The sequence below is a fragment of the Chlorocebus sabaeus genome, chromosome 21 (assembly GCF_047675955.1).
Source record: "Chlorocebus sabaeus isolate Y175 chromosome 21, mChlSab1.0.hap1, whole genome shotgun sequence".
In the NCBI taxonomy this organism is placed as follows: Eukaryota; Metazoa; Chordata; class Mammalia; order Primates; family Cercopithecidae; genus Chlorocebus; species Chlorocebus sabaeus.
In genome coordinates, this window is record NC_132924.1 from 118,721,710 (window position 1) to 118,738,651 (window position 16,942).

Genomic DNA, 16,942 nt, shown 5'->3' on the forward strand with positions numbered 1-16,942 from the left:
TGGAATGAGTTAAGACTTTGGGGGACTGTTGGGAAGGCATAATGATGTTTTGAAATGTGAGAAGGGCATGAGGTTTTGAGATGGGTCAGGGGTGCAATGATATGGCTTTTCTTTGTGTCCCCACCCAAATCTCATCTCAAATTGTAGTTCTTGTGTGTCAAGGGCGGAGTCTGGTGGAAGGTGGTTGGATCATGGGAGTGGTTCCCCCATGCTGTTCTTGTGATAGTGAGTGAGTTCTCACAAGATCTTATGGTTTAAAAGTGTGGCACTTCTGCCTTTGCAGTCTCTCTCTATATATATCCTGCCACCATGTAAGATATGCCTTGCTTCCCCTTCACCTTCTGCCACGATTGTAAGTTTCCTGAGGCCTCCCCAGCCATGTGGAACTATGAGTCAATTCAACCTCTTTTCTTTATAAATTACCCAGTCTCTGGTAGTTCTTTATAGCAGTGTGGGAAAGGATTAATACAATAGGTTTTTTCAAGAGTCATATAGGTTGTCTCCAAATTATTCTACCAAACTCTGAACCTCTGTCTTCACTAAGTGATGTGAGGTAGGAGATATGTTATGCATAATTTTGTCCTTAACTTTGGAGGAAATATCTCAGGATACCAATGATTCTCAGAAACTTAAAAATGCACACATTTTGCTACCCAGGACATAGGTCATGTTCTGTTTATCAGGACACATTATCATCATCTCATTAATACCTAGACCAGCATGAGATGTTGTGGAATATTATGAGGGTCAATGTCTCTTTAAACTGTATTGTGTCAAAGGAAAGATTTAACATGACCATGAGTACAAGGCAACGAATTTTCACTGCCATCTTTTTATATACATGTTACATGCTTTTGAAACTCTCTATTGATGCAGAAAGTAGCTGCAGTACTTCTTAGCTAAGTTCCCAATAGTTCACCATTAGCCCTCTCAAATCCATGTGGTTTTTTGAAAGGTCTAAAAAAGTGAATTAAATGGAGATGTAAGTAAAACTATTACTTTTGCATCCTTTAACATTTGATTGCAGTGTAAAGCTCTATATTTTATCCCAAATTTCAGTAGAGCTACTGCTGACTTGCTATCTTAGATGGAAGCGGGGGATTGACACTTTCAGGCTTGTCTTGTATTGTTTCTTACTCTAAAGGACGAGACAACAATATGAACACCTGCCAGCTATTAGGTATTACCCAGCCAAAATATGCACTCAGAGACTATGTAAAGTAGCATGGTTTGTGGACACAGACTCATTGTACACATGGTGAGATAGGCTTAGGACTTACCTAATTTCCATAGTTGGCAGACCATGTTGGTGCTTAGGGTAACCAACTTTCAGGGTAAGCTCTGATCACATATTCAAATATATTCCAGGACTGGATAATTCTCATTCTCCAGATTAACGTTATAGTTTAAATTTCTACAGATCTGTCTAAGGAAATATTGTAGAATGTTTGTAGTATATACTTACTGTGATGTTTTCAAGGTCGTTATTGCATGGGATGAGGCTTTTTCCTCAGACAAATATCTTTATGTGTAGAATGGCTAGTATTTGGATAATAACTGAAAGCTTATACTTTTCTATTTTATTGGCTAATACCAGCATTGTGGTGACCACTATCATCCTAGGCAGCTCCGTCTCATTTCTGTGAGCTGCTACCATCACATCTGTGTACATCAAGGCATCCTGGTTGCCTTTTTTTTTTTTTTTTTTGCCTCTGATTTCACCTGGGGAACATTATAGAGGTAGGTTGTCTGAGCTCTTGTCATAAGTCAGTGTTATCATTATCACCTCATCAGTCTTCCAATCCTTTTCTCAATATTCTTACTAGGCGGTTTTGGTATCTTGTCTTCATGAACATTAGACCATCATTGCCTTCGAGCTTCAAGGGAGCCACTGCAACAGCGTCTTCAGACTAATTCCAGGTATTCTTAGCAGGGGTTTTAATCCTGAGTTCTGAGAGAGTGTTTCCCAGTTACTATCCAGGCCTATATTTATCTCACTACAGTACTCTCAAGATCAACATCCATACCTCTTGACTTAGATCCTCTAAATTATATTAGCTTATTTCAGAAATTCTTATGGTAAGTAACCCAATTCCTCATTAAGCCTAGTGTTGATTTGTTGCCCCTTATCTCCAAATCTACCTTCATTTGCCTGTTTTGTGATGCCGGAGCAGGAATCATTAAACATTTCTTTTTGGGCAGCTGGCACAATGTTGGTCATTCAACATTCACAATGTTGGTCATTGACTGACCTTGGTCAGTCAAGGGTGCTGGAGGAAGGGTGTTCGCCTCCTGGCTCTGGATGCTTGTTCCCTTTATGCTGGACTGTGTGGCTGCCAGTGGCCTGTACACCAGCGTGTGTTTACCTTCCAGCAAGATTTGTTGACAATCTCCCTCATGATTTCCTTCTGCCCAGCCTTAGCCTGTCAGCAACTAGGTAGAAAGCTTCCTGCTCATCTCGCATTATCTGCTAGGTGTGAGCCAGCTCTAGCAAGGTACAACCCAGGGTACCATCTTTACTATCTCATTGGTTTTCTACTTGTCAGTCTTGGCCCCAGGGCTGCAGAACAGCTCTGCCCTGGCAAGTCAGTAAACATCTCCAGCATCAGTGGGCTATCATTCAGCCTCTCCAAGAAGGATTCCCTCTCAGCCTTGGGAAGGGAGCCTCTTTCCCTTGTTTGTTTCTTCCTCGGGTTCTCTCAGCCCTTTCACAATTCACCACTAGTAATTATTCCTCTGTTCCTAATTAATATTTTTTATATTAAAAATTTTCATATGTAAGTTACTGGTATGGTTTATGTGTCCTGGCTGGATTCTAACTGATGCAGGATTATGTATGAGAAACAGTATGTAGACTTTATCACCTGATAAACTCTAAAAGGTGATACTTTAAAAGTAGTTTAGTCGGCCGGGCACGGTGGCTTATGCCTGTAATCCCTGCCCTTTGGGAGACTGAGGAGGACAGATAACGAGGTCAGGAGATTGAGACCATCTTGGCTAACACGGTGAAACCTCATCTCTACTAAAAATTCAAAAAATTAGCTGGGTGTGGTGGCGAGGGCCAGTATTCACAGCTACTTAGGAGGCTGAGGTAGGAGAATCCCTTGAACCCGGGAGGTGGAGGTTACAGTGAGCCGAGATCGTACCACCGCACTCCAGCCTGGGGGACAGAGCGAGACTCATCTCAAAAAAAAAAAAAAAGTTAGTCATTTTTTGCTGGCGTCCTGGCCAATGGAAAGTGGGATGTTAATAAACCATATGAACATGTCCAACTTTAGTATGTTAGACCAAGTAATTCTCCAAAGTTGTTATATAAATTTGCATTGATTAGCAGTGTATTTGAATTTTCATTACATCCTTACAAATACTTGTCCTTGTGTGTCATCTTGGTCCTGGCAAATACATAGTGGTATCTATTTATGGTTTTCATTTTTATTTCCATTAAGACTAATGAGGTTGAACACATTTTCCTATACTTACTGGCCATGTGAATATCCTTTTAATCATTTTCTGTCCAAGTACCTTGCCCGGTTTTCCTTTGGCATGGCTGCTTTTTTCCTATTCATTTATACGAGTTCTTTATACATTCCCTAGACTACACCCTTTCTTAGTAGTCGTCATTGCAATTATTTTTCTTCCAGTCTTTAGAGATACAATTTAGAATAATAAGAAAACTCATATGCTAAGAAATACATCTGAAATTAAGTTTAGAACACATACACACACAGGTGTAATAATTAAAGAAAATAATATTATCTAAATAAGGCATGCTGTGTTCATGATTTGGAAATGTACAACATGTAAAGATATCGTTTTCCCCAAACATTATCTATAAATTCAATAAAGTATTGATCAAAATCTTGGCAGGTCTCTTTTAGAAATTGAAAAGCTAATTCCAAAGTGTATATGGAAAGCTGCCAATCTTGAAAAAGATACCAGATATGAAGACCTACTTTAAAGCCTCACTAGCTTAGACAGTGTGATTTTGGCATGAACAAATACAAATAGAGCAAGAAAAAGCAACAGAGTTTAGTATTCAAGCCAGTACTCTTTTCGTCACAGTAGTTTTCCCAATTCCTAGAGATAATTGATTTGCAGTTATTTGAACCTCTATTTATATACAAATATTTGTTCTCCAAGCTTCCTCCAAATTCTGATCTTGAGTTTTCTTCTAATCTGTAATTTTCCCTAAATGAGATTCATTTAAGGCAATTTCAAATAGTCCTTTGCATATGCCTGTGACTCACAGCAAGGCATTTCTCTTTGAAGTCTACTGTGTAATATTTATTCCCAGAAGAATTTTCATAAATTTTATTTCTTAAATTACTTTAAGACAGAATGCAGCATGCCCAATGTCCAAAATGTAGTATGTTCTCTCTACTCCCTTGCAAGTAAGTTAATTCCCTTTTTAGTCGCTGTGATACTTGATCAGAGATTAAATTTGGTATCTTTCTGTTAGTTTAGAGGCATAATTGTAGTGATTAGGTGAGAGGGAGAAACCATTTTATAGGATTAGCAGTGTTCCTTATTTAAAAAAACATAGCGTTTTGACAGACTTCTATGTTTTCAATAAAGGCCATTTTAATTTCCAAGGGCTAATGTTATAGAGAATATTACTGCCCATTCATAGAAAACAGCAGGAACCATTGTTAACAACATGTCTACCTTTGAAGACATTGTTTGGATTTTGAGTTTGCTTCAAAAGATCATGCCCGTTTTGGATGACATTCCCAACAGGAAAAATCAATAACTTTGTTACAACCATCACTCATATACAGGTCAATTTTGGTACATTTTATTTCCTGCTGATAAATGTAATTAATTGTAAAAATAGTTTCACATTTCTCTTTATAACTAAAGACAATGTACTGTTCAAATGATCTCAAATGCATGAATTATCTTTAGAATATGCTAGATAGTTTTTAGAGTTTTTTTTTTCTCAGCCAGTCTTCCCTTTTTCCTTTTTATGTTAAAGCAAAGCGTTTGCATTATAACAAAAAAAAGAAGGTTTTTTTTTTCTTCTAAAGATCAAGTGTAGGAACTAAAATGAAAGATGATCTATTCTGAATTGCTTAAGAAAAGTGAAAAGATTTTTTACTAATGTTATTGAAGTCTGTATTTTATTGATACATTTTTAATTTATCAATAAAAGGTTATTACAGTTCATGCAAATATTTTATATTTGTGTTAAGATGGTTGTGACAAACTCCCATTATTAGCCACTTTAGGTTTTGCTTCAACAGTTACAAGCTGAAATCTCAATCTTCTTAAGGGACTGACAAAGACTGAATGAGGTTTTGCTTTCCCAGGGTGAATTGTAGGCAGTGTCTGAAGGAGAAGGTGGTTATAAAAGAGCTTGGCCATTTCCATCCAATGTGAGGCTCCCTATTTATGGCTCATATTTACTTTAGAGCTCCCCTTTGGACTAACAGACTTTAGCAGGTCTTCACCATGGTTTAGTACTTCTGCCAAATCCTATGTCTCCTCTGTGTTACTACTCTCCAATAAATATTTTGTACTCTTAACTTCATTTCAGCACATACTTCTTAGAGAAATCAACCTGTGATAACGTAAATTTTAAAATATAATATAGAATTATATTACAAATCAGAAAGGGAGACACATTAAAATTCAATAATGCCACACTTTAATCTACAAAAATACGTTTAGCTAAGTCATCATAGTTACACTGATTACTATGAATCCCGCTGAGCATCTTTAAAATGCTTATCACTAGTATTTTTTAAAATGGGAGAAAAAAGGAATTTTTTTGGCAAAACATGTACGTGCTGACTACACAATTTGCAACCAAACAGTGATCGTTACAATAGTGAGATAATACGTGACCACTGTTAAACATTACCTTTAATGTTTCCGATTGCTTTTTGAGTAAATACTCTTTAGGAGAAAAGCAAGTTTATATCTTATTATCAGTGGAACAGTAAGTAATTTTATTAGTATGTTCTAGGAATCGTTGATGAAGGAAGGAAGAAAACTTCACAAATACTGAAATTATTAAAATAAGAAACTTTCCAAAATTTTTGCGGATAGATTTGATATAACTTTTGCTCAGTGATAACTGTAAATATGGAACTAAATGTACCTATACAAGCATGTTTAAATTCCATGATCTTTGATTTAAGCACAGGGAATCAAATTCAGAAATTCTATAGATAAATCAGCATCTACTCCAACGTATTGTAATTATATACAGAATGTTAATTGGTATAATTCATAATTTTTACCTCTTAATATGGATGTTATCTATAGTGTGGTCTTTACAGTCAGCATTTTCAGAGATCTTCAAATACATACAATATATGAGATGCATACATAGCTTTAGGAACACATGGCTGCTATGGTTTGAATGTGCCCGTCAAAAAGTACATGTTGGAAACTTAATCCCCAATGTAGCAGTATTGAGAGGTAGGACCTTCACAGGTGATTAAGTCATGAGGGCTCTTCCTTCGTGAATGGATTAAAGTTATTATTGAGGGAGTGTGTTCCTTATTTTGAGAGTGAGTTTGTAATGAATGTGAGTTCAAATTCAATTATATATCTCTCTCTAATGTACTTCTTTGCCCTTCTTCTTTCTGCCATGGATGACACTGAAAGAAGTCCCTTGTCAGAAGCAGTGCCCTGGACTTTGGACTTCCCAGATTCCAAAACTGTAAGAAATCCACCTCTATTCTTTGTAAATTACCCAATCGTAAGTATTCTGTTACAGCAACAAAAAATAGACTAAGTCATCGCTAACATAAAGCTCTTCATTTGTTTATTTTGAAAGAATTTAACAGAATCCCTGATTAGATCCAGAGGTGATAGCCTACAACTATTACTGTTGTTCCCCTTCTACCTATCTATATTTTGAGTTCTAAGGCACAGTACAGAGAAGTCATCCAGGGAGCGCTAAGTACTTGGTGCTTTAATGATGTCAGAGTTGTTTGAACCAGAGCAACTCTATCTTGAATAGGGGCTGCGTAAAATGAGGCTAAGACCTACTGGGCTGCATTCCCAGATGTTTAAGGCAGTGTACGTCACAGGATGAGATAGAAGGTTGGCACAAGGACGGGTTATAAAGACCTTGCTGATAAAACAGTCTGCAGTAAAGAAGTCAACCAAAACCCACCCAAACCAAGATGGTGACGAGAGTGACCTCTGGTTGTCCTCGCTGCTACACTCCCAACCATCACTCTGACAGTTTACAAATGGCATGACAATGTCAGAAGGTTATGCTACATGGTCTAAAAAGGGGAGGAATGAATAATCCACCTCTTGTTTAGCATGTCAACAAATAACCATAAAAATGGGCAACCAGCAGCCCCCAGGGCTGCTCTGTCTATGGAGTAGCCATTCTTTTATTCCTTTACTTTCTTAATAAACTTGCTTTCACTTTATTCTATTGACTTGCCCTGAATTCTTTCTTGCGTGAGATCCGAGAACCCTCTCTTGGAGGTCTGAATCTGGACCCCTTTCCTGTAACAATAGGATTCCAAAAGGTTGTACTTTAAGAGCGATGATTTCTCACAGCTAAAATACGTATTTTATCTTTTGCAGGCCTTTAGGATTTACAGCTCCATCTCAGTTTTTCAGCTTCTTAAATGCTCATTAAAGTTTTCTACCACCTTCCAGAAGCTTCCTCCTGCAACAGCAGGTAGCATTTATCTTTCTCCTAGCTAGTCTTAGAATTTATTGTTTATAATATATACTTTAGCATTTAATTATATTCAACTTAACAGTTTCTTGTTGTAATTTTAGAGTTTTCTGTGATTTTTACAGTACTCAATGTATTATTTTCCCCAAAATGTTGTAACTTTTTACAGAGATGAACTATGACAAATATTTATTTTGTATCCATTTTTCCCCAAAAGTGTTGTAACTTCTAGCAGGGATGATCCATGAGTATGTTTAAAGTTTTGTAACTCTTTTATTAAATTGAACTGAGAACAAATCTATTGTGGATAATGCTGTTCTTGGTGTTATCTTCAGTTAATATGGCTGAATGAATGGAGCGAACTATTCAGAGATAGTGCATTTCAAATGTGTTTGGTTTCCATTAATAAAATTCAATATAGATATGAGACTCACTCTATTGAAAAATCTGAAGATGCAATAAAAGAATAAAATAAAACATATCTATTTATTTTATAGCTTTGGAATTTAGTCGTAGCTATATTAGGAGCTATAAATAATGGAAGTGCATTTTAAATGTGTAGTTTTCTTTAACTAGGATATAATTTGGTTTCTTTTTCTTGATTCCTCTTTATCTCCCAAAATTACATCGGTGAAACAAATCTGATGTCCTGCATTGCCACACCCAGTTTCATCTTTCAGACTGAAGAAGCCAAGAACATTTGTTTGGGCTTAGTGAAATAAAGATGGATATAATCTGTTTGGCTGTAGCAGGTCTTTGCAGAATCTATTTGCTGAGTATTAAAAATCTTCAGATACTGTTCTAAGACTTAGTAAAGAGACCGGGGTACTAAAGAACAATGGTACTTTTACATAGTGTCTCAATTTTATATTTAAATACTAATAATGTGTACGTATTATTTATAATTCACATCAATATTATATTTAATTCATTGATTTGTATTTTAGTGTAGTAGTTTATATAAACATGTAACTTAAAAATTATTCACACTTATAACTTTAATTATGTGTGGATTTGTTCACATATTAAACAAATGTAATTGATTCCCTACTACCCGCCAAGCACTGTTCCAGACTTTTGGAATACAGTGGAAAATAAAAGCGAGGGAATAAAACCCTCTGTCTTCGGAGACTTTGATTGTTGAGTTCTTGAAAATCTAATGTTACAGACACTAGCATGTAGTATGAATAGTTTTTATTAATATATAAAAATGTAAAATTGACCTATTTGAGCAATCTTGTTGCCATACTACTCAAACAGTGTTAGTCCTAAATGTGAATTGTTTTAATCATTACATAGACATGGCATTTAGCAGCTTAAAATCCACCTGGTAATAGTAATAGTTGATGTGTTTTCTTCATGCCTACTATTTGTGGGTAACAGGTGAGTAGTACGTAAAAACACCGTAGCATTCCACTGGCATCCACACCACATAAAAAGTACAAGATTTTCAAAAGAGATGATGGGTGGATGGATGGATAGATAGATAGATAGGTAGATAGATAGATAAATGAGTGATAGATTCCACAATCACAGAAACATAAATATTTATATACATACATACTCAACTGTGTGTGGGTGTGTGTCTTTGTGTCCCACAAGCTGATTTTATAGGAACACAAATTAGAAACTAGGTGACTAGCTCTCTTGGGGGATACCCCACTGATCACAACAGAAGTATACTGGCCTAAGGCATAACATTTTAAGAGAGCTCCAGTTCCATACCTTCAGGTAGATATGTGACAGATGCAGTGAAAAAATAGATGGATTTATACAAATATTTCAGGAAAGTTGTCAGCTTTTCTTTTTTGCTGAGCAACCTCAGAGAAAAATGGGAAATTGCCAACTAAGATGGTGTTGTGAAAATCAACACAAAGGGAAACAAAGAGGGTCCTGCTAATCCGATAGCACACCCATCTAAACAACTGCATTAATGAGACAGCAAGGTGCTCAATTGGGAGAGTGGCAGTGTATTTTGTAAGACATACCTTTCATGTTTAGATTTTCCATTAGCTATATTGTTTAGTTCTGTTTTCTAAGTCAAACAAAAATAATAGAATAATTGAGTTATCCAAAAAATAATTGTAAGGCATTTGGAGACAAGACAAGGTGATAATCCATTAGGGAGAGAAAATTTAACATTTTCTAGCTCTGCAGAAACAGTGGATAGAAGATTAATTAGCAGTTTAATACATTAATCAATATTTGAGCTTACTTTATATTCTCTTAAGATCAGTTGATATTCCATTCTTTCTTTTTAACGTCCATAATATTTGACATCAGCCAACACTTGGACATGAGTTTGTTAATGCAATTTTTTAATAAGCAACAGTTATTAGTAATTTGCAAACTGCAAGAACAAAAACTGTCTTGGTTTTTTAGTATCAGACTGAGAAAAATGCTCAGTATAAAATTTCTGGATGATAAAGTAGTCTCAGGGATCTTTTGTGAGCTCTAGGGCATAATGAAACGGAAAGAGTTTAGGATTTGCCGTAACAATTTCAGGACTCAACAGCATATGTGCCACAGTTACTGGTTGTAGTATACTGTACAATGTTGCTTAAATGAAAATGACCATACATACTTCAGAATATTTTCTTTTTGTAAAAGTGAGCATTTTATTTTATTTAAGTATAACACTTACAAAGTGCACATATCATTAGTATAGAACTTGAAGAATTTTACAAATTGATTTTTCTAAAAACCAGTAACCAATTTCAGAAAGAGTACTTACCAACATCCCAGAAACCTTTCTTGTGACCCCTTCCAGTCTCTACCTTCTCCCAAGGTTAGCTTCTAAAAGTTGATTCCCTTTTTATAATTAAAGTGAAATTTGCACCACATAAAATCAATCAGTTTAAAATGCACAATTCAGTGGCAATGAGTATACTCACAATGCTGTACTACCACCGCCTTTATCAGATGTCAAAATATTTTCATCACCCCCAGAGAAAACCTTATACCCATGAAGTAGTCACTTCTCATTCTCCCCTCTCCCCCGTCTCTGATAACTACTGGGAATGTTTTCTCTCTGTGTGGATTTATCTATTCTGGATATGTCTCTCAGTTTTTTCTCTCTGTGGATTTATTTATTCTGGATATTTCTCTCTCTTTTCTCTCTCTGTGGATTTATCTATTCTGGATATTTCCAAGCTGTTTGCTCTCTCTGTGGATTTATCTATTCTGGTTATTTCACATGGAATCACACACTATGTGAACTTTTGTGTCTATCTTCTTTCTCTTAGCATGACGCTTTTGAGGTTCATCCATGTTGTAGTATTTCTCAGTGCTGCAGTCTTCCCTTTTCATATCAGAATAATATTCTATTATATGTACAGTTGATGTGAACAACATAGGGGTTGGGGCACTGACTCCCTGTGCATTCAAAAATCTGCATATATATTTTGACTCCCTGCCAAATTAACAACTAACAGACTACTGTTGACTGAAAACCTTACTGTTAGCATAAACAGGTGATTAACACATACTTTGTATATTGTATGTATTCTACAACTGTATTCTTACAATAAGCAAGAAAGAAGAAGGAGCTATTAAGGCAATCATAAGAAAGAGAAAACATATTTACTATTCATTAAATAGAAGTATATTAATATAAAGGTCTTCATTCTCATCTTGACACTGAGTAGGTTGAGTAGGAGTAGGAAAAGGAGAGATTGGTCTTGTTGCATGGGTGACAGAGGCAGTAGAATAGCTGCACATTAGTGGACTCTTGGAGTTCAAACATGTGTTGTTCAAGGGTTGACTGGATACATCTGTATGCTACATCTATTTATTTGTTGTAGTTATCTATGTATTTGTTATTGTTATCTATTTATTGATGGCTATTTAGGTTGCTCCCCTCTTTTGGCTATTGGGTATGGTGCTGCTATGAACATTTGTGTGCAAGTATTTTTTGAATCTCTGTAACTAGTTCTTTTGGGTATATACTCATGAATAGAACTGTTGGGTCATATGGTGAATCTATATTTAACATTTTGGAAAACTGTCAAATTATTTTCCACAGTAACTACATTATTTTACATTTCTACCAACAATGTACAAGTGTTTAAAGTTCCTCACACTTACCAACACTTATTTTCTGTAGTTTTGTTGTTGTTGTTGCTATCCTAAAGAGTATAAAGTGTTAATTTATTGTAATTTTGATTTGCATTTCCCTAATGACTAATGACATTGAGTATCATTTTATTTGCTTATTTGCCCTTTGCATATGTTTTTTGGAGAAGTTTCTAGTTAAGTCTTTTGTCTATTTTTAATTAAGTTGTTTGTATATAGTTGTAAGAGTTCTTTATATATCTAGATACTAGTCTCTCATCAGATATATAATATGAAAATGTTTCCCCCATTTTGTAGGCTTTATTTTCTCTTTCTTGATAATGTTCTTTAATTCAAAAAGTTTTTAAATTTGATGCAGTCCAATTTTTCAGTGATTTTTTGTTTGTACTTTTGATGTCTTATCAGAAAATCTTGTACCAAATCAAAGGTCATAAAAGCTTACTCATATGTTTTCTTTTAAACATTTTATAATTTGATTCTATATTTAAGTTACCAGCTTATTTTGAGTTAATTTTGCATATTGTGTGTAGGTATATATCTATATTTTTTATATATGGATATCTAGTTGTCTGTCACATCACCATTTTTTGAAGAAACTATCTTTTCCCCATTGAATTTTCATGGCATATTTGCTGAAATCTATTGGCCATTGATGTACGGCTATATTTCTGAACTTTTAATTCTATTCCATTGATCTGTATAGTACATCCATCCTTATTCCAATACTACACTGCCTCTAGCTTTGTTCTTCTTGTTCAATAATTCTTTAGCTATTTGGGTCTTCTTGCAATTCCATGTGAATTTGAGGATGGACTCTTTCATTTCTGCAAAAAGAAAAAGCTTATCGAGATTTTGATTGGAATTTCAGTAACTCTGTAGGTCACTTTGAGTAGCGTTGCCATCTTAATAATAAATCTTTTAACCCATAAATATATGCTGCCTTTCCACTTATTTAGATCATTAATCCTTTTCAAAATTGTTTTTGCAATTTTCAGTGTAACCGTTTTGCACTTCCTTGGTCAAGTTTGTTCCTAGATATTTTGCTCTTTTGGATGTAATTGAAAAAGGAATTGTTTTTTCAATGTTATTTTCAAATTGTTTTATTGTTATAGTTTAAACATATAACTGAATTTTATGTGTTGATTTTGTATCTTGTATCTTTGCTAAATTTGTTTATTAGGTGCAATCGTTCGTGGAGGTTTTTTTGGTGGACTTTTTAGAAATTACTGCTGATTTTTAATTCAGTAGGTTATTTTGACTATTTTCGAGCAACAGGTAAATATAGCCTTTTTGAATTTAATCCTATGTGTTTGGCATTTTTGTTGAATATTATGTTTTTGAGATTCACCCTATTCTTTTCTATTGTTTCAGATTGTTACCTTAATTGCATGTATATTTTACATTGCTTCAATATATCCCAATTTATTTATCTAACCTATTGTCGATGTCCTTAAATGGACATATAGTTTTAAGATAATGCTATGTATTTCCTTTAAGGCTGCACATTTTGTACTTTGTGAAATTGTCAGTTCCTACATCATGGGGATGTACTTTATGGATCCTGGGAAGTAATAATTCTGTGGTAGGCTGAATAATGGCACCCAAATACAGTCATCCTCTAATCCATAGAAACCATGAATATTACCTTCCATGGCAAAAGGGACTTTTCATATGTGATTAAGTTAAATATCTTCATGTTGAGAGATTACATAATTCAAAGGTAATCTCTCATATAGTTGAATAATCAGGGTAGACCCTAAATGTAATCACAGTGTCCTGATAGGAACCATACGAAGAGAAATTTGATAAAGTTCCAGATATAATGACAGAAGCAAGAAGCTGGGCTAATTTGAGAAAGGAAACATGAGCCAAGGAGTTCATCTAGAAACAAGAAAAGGCAGGAAAAAAGATTCTATTCCTAGAGATTCCTCAAAGAACCAGCCCACCAACACTTTCTCAAACTGATTTTAGACTTCTGGCTCCCACTTTAACAGGACATATCACGTCTGTATCTCCAATTCCAATCCTGCACCTAACCATCCTCAAAATATTAAGAGTACAGCTATCTGAAAAATGACTTTGAGTCTTTTTGGGAAATAACTGAATTCTTCCTCTTGAGGTCTTGGCCACCTCTTCTTTCAATAGGTAGTAAGACTCCAGACTAACCAAGATCTGGGATTTAGAAATCTTTCTGATTCTTGTTTACCTCTTTACCTTCTTTCCATCAGTACTCTTAATAGCTGTCCATCTATTTTGCCTAGTAATGTCATGTTCTATTGACTACCTGCTCAACTCTCAGTGTAGCAGAGCTGGTCACATTGGCTATGTGGAGGCTTCAAATGGGCTCAAAAACACAGACTCTCATTTACCAAGTTTGACCTAAAAGCTTCTAACTCTGCATTTCTAATCTAACAGTAGCAGAGATTAAAACTGATCCCGTAATATTTAGTTCTTACTCAAAGACCAACAGTCTATTTGGAAGCAAGCTTGTTATATTGGATACCTTTTATCCTGATAGGTTCACAGGTTTATTTTTATAAAAATGGACGCTTATTTATAAAATGAGTTTAACATTTCTGCCTGCAGAGCTTGAGCCAAAACCACTATCTGGATCTTAAGGAGTAACTGAACCATTGGTATTAGAATCCACATAACATCTGACCAAAGACTCAGTTTATAGTGAAGCATGTGTGGGAGTGGGCCCACTGCCATGAGATATTTTTTGTATCACATATTCCACTATGTAGAAACTGTAGTCTGATAGAGAACTGGAATAATCTTCTGAAGGTACAGCTGAAGCATGAGCAAGAATGGAGTGTCATTGTCTCTATGGCATTGTGTCCCCAGTGGGAAGAACACACAGGTAGTGGAACTAACATGTGAAAGCTGGGGTGGTCCCAGTTATCATCATTAACAATGTGCCAATGGGAGACTTTGTGCTTTCCATCGTCACAATTTTGGGTTCTGCAGGGTTAGATGTCCTCATCACCAGAAGGTGGTAAACTGTTATCAGGGAATATGTAACTAGGATTTCATTGCACACCAAGCTCTGGCTGCTGAAAGAAAGGTCATGATTGTGTAAGAAGTAATTAGCCCTGAATGCAGAAAGAAGTAGGGCTACTGTTGCATATGGGGGTAGGGAGGAAAACAATGGGTTCTCTGGGTACTCCCTGGCATGGCTGTGACTGTAAATGCATAAGTGCAAGAAATCTAGTCAGAGAAAATCATGTGCTCCAGGGTTACAGACTCCTCAGAAATAAAAACTTTGGGTCATAACATATGGTAAATAACTGACACAAGTAGAAGTAATAGGATAAGTTGAGTGGAATTCAGAGTGGACAGTGGAAAAGGGAGAATGTTTGGGGGGTGGGAGGCTGTTTTACGGAATTGGTTCACATGATTATGGGGATCAGCAAGCCCAAAATCTGCAGCATGGGCTGGCAATCTGGAGAACTGAGAGCCCATGCCTCAGTTGAAATCCAGCGGCTCTCTGCTGGCACAATTCCTTCTTCTCAGGGGAGGTCAGCCTGTGTTCTATTAAAGCCTTCAGCTGATTAGATGAGGTCCACTGATATTTTGGAAGTCAATCTGCTTTATTCAAAATTTACCATGTTGGTCTCATCCTGAATAAAACACCATCATAGACCTATGCACAATAATGTTTAACTATCAAAAGATCTCATCCCCAATCAACCTCTTGATTCTAAATCTGTTTTGTTATCTTCCTGGAGGACCCAGTCAAAACCAAAAGAACACTAAAAATGATTATTGTTGGTGAGTGTTCTGTAAGCGTCGGTAAAATCATCATAACTATTCCTAGAGAGAGACAACAAAAGGTGATGATGGCCATACAAATTTATGTCAGAGATACTAATACTGGTAATGAAAAATAACTGGGAATTAGAGAGAAAATGTGGAAAAGAAAGGTGAGACAGCCGAGTAAAAAGGGCTCCCCAGAGAACCTCCAACTGGCCTGTGCACTGGGAAAAGCTATGGAAATTCACCCCATTTGCAGAGGGGAGGAACCCAGCCTCTTGAGTTCCTGTGTGGTGGGGTGAGAGCTGGTTAACAGGTTTCCCTGTCACTTTTAGCAAAATTCTTCTCTTTTTTCATTTTTGCCCAATAAATTCCATTTTTCTCACCCTTTTATGTGTCCACGAGCCCAATCTTTCCATGTCATCTGACAAGAACCTGCTTTTTAACTGAACTAAGAAGAAAGTTCTGAAACATTTTGACACCCAACATGGGACTTGAGAAAGGATTAGTGAGACTCAAACCAAAAAAAATTTTTCTCTTTTGCTTCTAAACCTCTTTTCCCTCGGAATTCTTCTGAGCGTAAACTGTGCTCCCACCGCCCATTGCTCCCGGGGTCGTGAATGTTGGCCTCAGTCCAACCCAGTCTTTCCATGGCCTTTTCCTTCCTTTTTTGGGACAGATGGGTGAGCAGTGACTCCCCACCACCCTCGCCTCCCTGCCAGGGCTGGGACACATGGTACCAGGGCCCCTGCAACTATCTAGTGTTTCCCACCACACACCTGGGAGTCTCCCTCTCCCCAGTCCGGAGAATTCAGCTCCATGCCACAACAATTAAGGTTTTCTTCCTGGTGGAGGAACCACTTGCATAAGAATAACAGGTTCTTGGATCGGGCGCGGTGGCTCACGCCTGTAATCCCAGCACTTTGGGAGGCCGAGGCAGGTGGAACACGAGGTCAGAAGATCAAGATCATCCTGGCTAACACAGTGAAACCCCATCTCTACTAAAAATACAAAAATTAGCCAGGCGTGGTGGCAGATGCCTGTAGTCCCAGCTACTTGGGAGGCTGAGGCAGGAGAATGATGGGAACCCGGGAGGCGGAGCTTGCAGTGAGCCGAGATCGCGCCACTGCACTCCAGCCTGGGCGACAGAGAGAGACTCCATCTCAAAAAAAAAAAAAAAAAAAAAAAAAAAAAAAAAAAAAAAAGAGATTATTTCCAAGGCATCTTTTTCTCTACCCTGTCAGCAGGTTAACTTTTTTGACGGAGTCTCGCTCTGTCGCCCAGGCTGGAGTGCAGTGGCGTGATCTTGGCTCACTGCAAGCATTGCCTCCCAGGTTCACGCCGTTCTCCTGCCTCAGTCTCCTATGTAGCTGGGACGACAGGCACCCACCACCATGCCCGGCTAATTTTTTGTATTTTTAGTAGAGACGGGATTTCACCCTGTTAGCCAGGATGGTC

At 36.7% G+C, this 16,942-nt stretch overlaps 1 long non-coding RNA gene across 1 annotated transcript; it reads right to left on the reverse strand.

Moving 5' to 3' along the window:
- Window positions 1-4,556: 4,556 nt before the first annotated feature.
- LOC140709583 (uncharacterized) lies at window positions 4,557-10,670 on the reverse strand. Its single transcript, XR_012090081.1, has 3 exons — window positions 10,389-10,670; window positions 7,130-7,244; window positions 4,557-5,560 (listed from the first exon to the last, which is right to left on the reverse strand). It is a non-coding gene; the product is annotated as an uncharacterized lncRNA (long non-coding RNA).
- Between the last annotated feature and the right edge of the window lie 6,272 nt (window positions 10,671-16,942).